Here is a 7884-nt window from a genome sequence, read left to right as displayed (position 1 = left end):
ACAACTAGAAAATACATGTGAGTAGCGTTCAACTTAAATAATTGTTTTTCTAAGTGGAATTAAATGATTATAGTACAAGATGTAAATTTTCACTTGCAGAAGAAAAATGTTCATTAATAATCACCTATTTTGAGAAGAAACGGTTAATTCTTAAGGTGGAAACATTTTCCATAAACTATATTAAAATTTGGATCTAAAACCACGTATTAGTTGATAACAAACAAATAATAAATGATTGTGTTGTTTGTTGTTGGAGACGTTGATAGATTTTGATAGGAAAATAATAATTAGAGTAGAGGATAGAAGTTTTAGTAGGAACTGATTTATAGCAGATATTATCTCGTTAGATCATCCTTTTTGATAACCTCGTTTTATAGAAAAACGTCCGTGGAACTGATCTAATTAAATACGTATAAGTTTTAATCAAATAACTTCTGAAGAAATCCCAAAAATATGTAACCAGTGAAGGTTATTACCTCATATTCGAACCTCCCTCGTATTAAAAGTTTACAATTCATGAGCACATAAATCTTGGTTGATAATTTTTGGAAGAAAAAAAATAATAGTTCGATTAAAAAAGGTTTATCTCGATATCTGGCAGTCTTATAGAAGTCTTATAGAAAAAAGTTAAATGACAAAGTTGTAAAAAATTAAAAGATCTATAACTTTTATTTCAAAATTTTTTCACATAAACTCAAAATTTAATCGAAATTTGTGTTTGCTTTTTACGTAAAAAACCCACATTCTAATATCTAGTTCTACAACAATAATTGACGGTTTATTTATCAAAATTGACAGATCTGTTTTGACACCTGTCATAATCACTGATTCGTTTACTATAATAATGAACATGAATATATTAAGAAGACCAACCAACTATACTTCCACGCAAACGGATGTACATTCCCCATAGTACTTTTGGAGAAATTTACTCGTGTACCACCAAGACATTCTTTACGTAGAAAAAGTCTTAATACCAACGATTCGATCGTTATAACTAAAAGTAAATCGTGCGTAATCCGTAAATTACCTTCACATTATAGTAATTTCGCTAAATCTATAAAGAAGAATCAAACGGTGAGTTCCACGTTGACCGACATCGATAAACCGATAATAACTAAATCGGAGAAAACCGTTAGATTCGTGAGTCCAGTTGAAAGAAGCGTTGGAGATTTGAATGTACCTATCATGTTAAGCGAACCTTCTAGTTATAAACAAGAAGATCTCAAACTGGGTACTATTATTGAAAACGATAACGAAGATACGACAATACCTCAACTAGAATTAGCTTTCGATGAAGAAGCTGTCGATACTTCTAATCGTGTAGAAAAACCAGACAATGATTCCGAAAATTTAGATGTTTAAATAGTTACTATTAGAGCTCATACTGTTATTATTAAAAATCATTTTTTCAAATAAATAACTTTAATTTGATAAATTGTATGAATAAATTTATTTAAATATATATATAAGTTGTTGTTTTTTTTAGAACATCATACAAAATTATAGTTTCTGAACATCGTCGTTACTTTAACAGCTTCATTCTTCCACCGTCTGCAACTTTTATTACGAATTTCCATGTTTTATATATTACATATATTATTGTTTTTGGATGTTTTTGTGTGATAAAATGTATACCAGTTTTGTTATTACATTTTTAATTATTCAAAATGCATATTTATTCCTCTTGCTATAAAAAGATGGATACATAAACACGAACCAATCAACTCTAATTGGAAAAGTGTCATAGAAAATAAATACAAAAAAGCGCGCGTGCACCATAAAAAAATCAAATTGATGTGAATCGGGGAGTGATTATTTAACCGATAAACGTGTTTGGTTTTCTATATTTTTCTAAAAATTTGTTCTATCCATTATGAGCAATTGTTTTTGATTTTTTTTTTTTGGTTTCCAATATATAGAGGTTGATGAATTTTGGGTTGGAACTCAACAACAACGAAACTACCATTTTTTTAAATAAATTTTACACTGTTAAATATTTTTCTCCGACATTGTTTAACGTAAGACTTACACGTTACTTTTATTTTTGTTTTTATATATTTTTATACGTTTTTAGACGTTCTTTTATTAACTTTTTACTAATAACTACATATTTAGTATAATTTTTGTCTATTTTTCGACATTATTTCAATTTAATTTTGAAATACTAATAAAAATTTGACGTTTTTTAAAATAACAGACTCCAAAAATCAAGAAAATTTAGAAGTATGAACATATTAAAAGGTCTAAAAAATAAGAAATTAAATAAACATATACAAAAGTCAGGCAAAACTTTCGAAAAATCAGATATCTATGCGGGAGTTTTCGAGGGCCTAAATGCTCTTAGAATAAGAAGTTTATCTTCAGTTTCTGAAGATGATATATTTTGGTTATCGAAACGCGTCAATCTATATCGGCGTGTACATTGTATTCAGTCTGTTTGGTTATATAGCCACTGTTTTTTATAAATAAATCCCTTGCAGTACGCTGTATATCAAAATAAACTTGACATTTCGTAGAAACAGTATGTAATGAATTAAAAACCGAAATTGCAGGATATGTTGTGATGTCTGTAGTCAAAAACGGATATTTTAAATTTCAAAAAGTCATAAAAAAACATCACGAACCCCTAATAAAACAAACAATATCCAATAGAAAGTTTGAATATTAAATTTTATACAACAAATATTGAAACATAATAAATCAATCAGTTTTACGAATTGAGAAACGTAATTGGCTAAAAATCGATTATGATCGATTATTCGAGTGGTAATCGTTTTGATTGTCAAGATATGCCAAAGCCTTTCATTACACAATGAAATTCGAATGTCCAGAAAAGTGGCTTAAAATTTAAGGAGTAGACATGTCTAGGTCAGGCTAGGTACTTGTGAGAGCACCCACTCCACTGAAAATTTCTCTAAAACGACCGCATTGAGAAATTTTTTATTCGGAATATTTTTCGCAACGTATTTTATTTTGGGGATATTTTATGTCTCCTTTTTTTTCCAGGACGTACATGTAGCACTAACGGAGTGTAAAACTTTACGATGAATAAGTTTTTATTAATTCATCCTCCCAAATAAATAAAAGCGTGGAGGGAAAAAAGTTGAAAATGGAAAACAAAAGATGAACCTTCTCATCAGCTTTATAAACTGTGTTACAGAGAAATTTTGTTCTAACTGTTCATTAAATTAGATCGTTGATAAAATTATTGTTGATTTCATAGTCGAAATTATTTCATTTTGAAAATGGACATTCACATGTTTGATATATAAAATAATCTCGGATCTTATTTTCCTTATAGGTTATGTATTTCTCTCTAAGTCCATTTATTTCTGGTTCCTACAAATCCACCAACATTTTTTTTTATGATAATTGACAATTTATTTTTGGAAAAAACGGTTTCTATAAACAATTTCGTTTGTTTTTTCGAATACGACAGTTCTGGAAACCAAATGTCGGTTTATTTTTGAAAAACAAAGTTTCTGAAGACCAATTTTCGTTTGTTTTGAAAAATAAAGTTTCTACAAATAAAATTTGGTTTCTAATTGCAAAAGAAGTCTCTTGTGACAATATTTTTTTGTTTTCGAAAAACAAAGTTTCTAAAGACGAATTTTGTTTTTTATCGAAATGGAAATTCCCGAAGTCAAATTTTGGTTTGCTTTTTGAAAAACAAAGTTTCTAAAGACGAATCTTATTTTTGGAAAAATGAAGTTTGTACAAATAAATTTTGATTTCTAATTGAAACACAAAGTCTCTTAAGACAAATGTCTATTTTTCGACTCACCAATTAGTTTCAAAGAAAAATCTATCAAAATTTTTACAAAACCAAAGGAAAACCACCTCTACGTCGGAGGAATGAAAGTTTTAACTACAAAACAGAACCATGTTCTAAATAAAACTGTATACTTATGTAAAATGCGAGAAGAAAAAGATGAACCCTTTTTATTCTTGAAGTTCTGTTCGGGAAAGACGTGCCTTGGTAGCTGATTCCTCGGAAATGCACTTCTCCATTAATAGTAATACCCTAACCTCTACCTGTCGAATAATTCTTGGAAAAACTGCTCTAGGTGGGGATTTTGTTGGATAAAGTTAATCGAATCTGAATCTCGTGGAATCTATCGATTTTTGATCTTGAAAAAGCATTTGTACAGCTTCCTCAGCTAAATCGACAACATTCACAAATACACTGATTGATTCGCGTTTATTTAACCATGTTGTCGTCAAGTCAAGTGAAGTCAAACATTTCAGTGAATTATCATTATAACAATCGTCGTTTTATATAAATTTCTCTCATACAATATATTAACTTTCGTAATCACATCGACAATCGATCTATTGGTAACATATTCTGCGAATCCAGATTGAAAGAGATAAAAAAAAAGTTATTTTCTGACGTATATTCCATATATCTGATGATAAAACGGGAATGGTTTGGAAGTTGATACGGGACCTCGTTGTAATGCGGCCAATTTACGGTTTTCCGATGACGATGATCCCCTTAAACAGCGTCGGGAATAACGACTAAACTAAGTAATCTTATGGTAGAACTGAGACAGTGTTTAGTTCAAATTGCAATGAAAAAAATATCCACATGACCCATTTCGTTAAACCACAAACTGAAAATGCGCGAGAAAGACTCATTAAGTAAATAAAAAAGAAGTAAAAAAGTTAAATCAAATTAAAAAAAAGGACGAAAGTATGGTCAAATCGTTTGACATAAATCAACAACAACCAATGAAAATAAATCGTTTTGGGTGTCCCATACTCCCCACTAAAATCCTCCAATCATATTATAATAAAACACCACAATATGTTATGCGTAGTGAATAACTCTCAAAACAAACTTTATTAAAAACGTTAGAGCAACTTTATTGGGATAAATAAATGATAGTTATACTTTAGCCCAACTTCCTGGGGATACATAAATGATAGTTATACTTTAGCCCAACTTCCTGGGAATACATAAATGATAGTTATACTTTAGCCCAACTTTATTGGGATACATAAATGATAGTTATACGTTAGCCCAACCAGGTTTGAATCACAGTCCCACCAAGTTTAGGAGACTTGGTCCAAGTCTGGGCCTATACTGGACACAACGTAAAATCCCATATGGGAAACATTAAGATGGTTTGAATATGGAGCTCCTCGAGGAAGTCTTTAGATTAAAATTTGTTATAATACACGTATATACAAACGAAATTTTATAATAAAACTGAATTCGCATTACAAGTAATTTCGTATTGAAACACGAGAGAATTCTCTTTCGTATTTATCCTTGGAGAAACGGGCAAAACTACACACAAACTCGATATTCTTTGGGGATGAACAAAATATTCGCAAGAGTTATTATGAAATGTTAAATTTCTGTTACGAAGCTTTAGCGAATTGAAATGCCCGCTTTGTTTGCTTAACGATTTGACAAGTGCTATTCGTAAAATGTAAAATCATTCCAATAATATATCAACAAACGGAAACTTCACTTATTTACTTACAAAGTTTTCTCTGAATAACTGTTAAAAAATCAATTGTAACTTTATTCGATTTAGTAGCTCCAAGGAATTAAATTTTTGTGTACTGTTGTTGTTTATTCATACTTTTGAATAATATTTCGATGTTTACCTGGACAAGTTGATTACTATTCAGTTCGCGGGGAAGCGTTAATTATCTTTTGAGATTTTCGTTATTGCAGGAACAGTTCTACAAATTCAAAATCCAGTTTGTTTTTTGTTAATTCTTTTTCGCTCGATTCATGAGTTATTTGATCACAATTCCCAGAAGAAATATAAAAGCTCCTTAATAATATTTTTTATCGTGAAGCAAGTCAATTAAAGATCAAACAACTTAAGGAAGACAATCCAAACAAGTTTTTATAGCCGTTTATTGTATTTATTTTTGTAAAAAAACTCACATGGTAAACGAAGCTGTGTTTAAGAAAGTTTTCTGAAAGGATGAGATCTGATATCAGCTCTTTTGGATTCTCTCTAATTAATTTCAAGCATTATTTCGAGATAAATTGTACAGTCCAAAAGCTCAACTGTCCTCATTATCAAAAATAAAAATTAATAACATCATAAGCTCGAATTCAAGAAACGTCAATTATTTAATTCTTCTTTTTGATTGGGTAATTTAAAAATGGTAAATACTGCGCGTCGTCGTTTTAAACCCAACGGCTTTTGGGATGATATGACGTTTAAACGAATACCAGTCCAAAACTCAAAATTTAATTAATCTTTATTCTTCATCCGATTAATTCTTTGATTAAACTTAATAACGGAATTATCAGAAATATCATGAGGCTTTAAATACTAAGAGTTCAGTTTTGTGGTCACGTATATTTCAGACACAACAACCTGGGAAATCGTGCGCCTAGTTGTGCATACAAAAGCTAATAGTTTCCCTCGTTAACACAGTTATAATAATTTAAAATCCCTTACGGCTCAAAGTCCCCCAGATTTTTCTACAAATTGAGGTCATTGTACCAAACATCCATACGAAAAATATTTTTTTAGTCTGTTTTTTTAAAATTTTAGAAAATACGAAATAGGTTATGTCACCAAATTTAATTGCTGTGAATTTTTTTTGAGGGGCTATTTAAAGTCAAAAGTTTATGTTACATTTATGTAAGGAACAATGAAAAAAAGAGAATGAAAATAAAAGTTGGATGATCGAGAATAATGATCCAAAGATATTAAATGGTGAGAAGATTGATTCGGAAAGAAAAGTGATGAGAAACTAAGGGTTAATTCATATGGATAGGTACAAATGGAAAGTATTGGTAAATAAGCTTAAGTTTGAGGATGAACTTACCTTGAAAATGGCTTGAAAAGAAACTTCCGGAGTTGGTAGTAAATACAAATAATCATAATAGTTTAAGAAATTGTATAATAATGATTGTGAATATTTACATTTTTTGCTTCAATTAACAAAACTCTTTCGCTATTCTTAGTTTTATCCTTAACATTGTCTTTTTTATAAGAAATTTCATTATCTTCAGAGGTATCGCAATTAATAGATGTAATAACACCGTCCGATTGCATCTTAAATCTCTTCATTATTCGATGTTTGATGTTTTCGTCTTTGGTAGCTTCGGGTGTTGGTTTGGAATTATCTCGAGCGCTCGAACTCGTTGGGACGCTACTACAATCGGTATTACTATCCGTAGCGGTTGTCTCATTTCTCAAATTTTCCATAATTCTGCGTTTATAACTCAAAGGACCCGGTTTAATAGCATCGCAAAAGCAACGCTTCTCTTTTCTCAACCAAGACATATCGGTTTTCAATTTATATCAATATTTGACATACGACCGCGTTAATGTCAAATTTAACTAACATAACCTCAAAAAAACATTTTGTTTTTTACAATTGATTATTTGTATCCAACATACTTATTATAACCTTGAAATATTCTTCTTCTTTTTCATACGTCTGAGCGGTGTCAGATTCAATTAGACACTGTTTGAATCGGATTGCGGAGTCTAAAATTGCTAATAAAAATGAATGGATTCCCCCCAAAAAAAGTAATAAAAGTCTACAAGCTATATAAATGTATTGAAATCCTCCACGAACTCTCTGAGTCCGGAGGGTGGCTTTCCGGATTTCGAGATAACTGTTGTTATTTATTACACAGCAGATTAAAATTAATCTAGGTCTTTATATACATTTTATTTACATCATCATATATATAAATCATCTATCACTTATATCTTATAAAACCAACCATGTGCTAATAACCCGGTAAAACTATATATTAACTTAACCTCACTTTTCTCAATAATAATCAACTTCAAAAACAAACTATGTACATAGAACATTAAACTACTATTTATACAAATCAAGCGCCATCTCTATAAGAAAGCATTAACTTAAAATAACTCCTAA

The sequence above is a fragment of the Diorhabda sublineata genome, chromosome Y (genome assembly GCF_026230105.1).
Source record: "Diorhabda sublineata isolate icDioSubl1.1 chromosome Y, icDioSubl1.1, whole genome shotgun sequence".
NCBI classification, from domain to species: Eukaryota; Metazoa; Arthropoda; class Insecta; order Coleoptera; family Chrysomelidae; genus Diorhabda; species Diorhabda sublineata.
Note: the sequence above shows the minus strand (reverse complement) of the source record.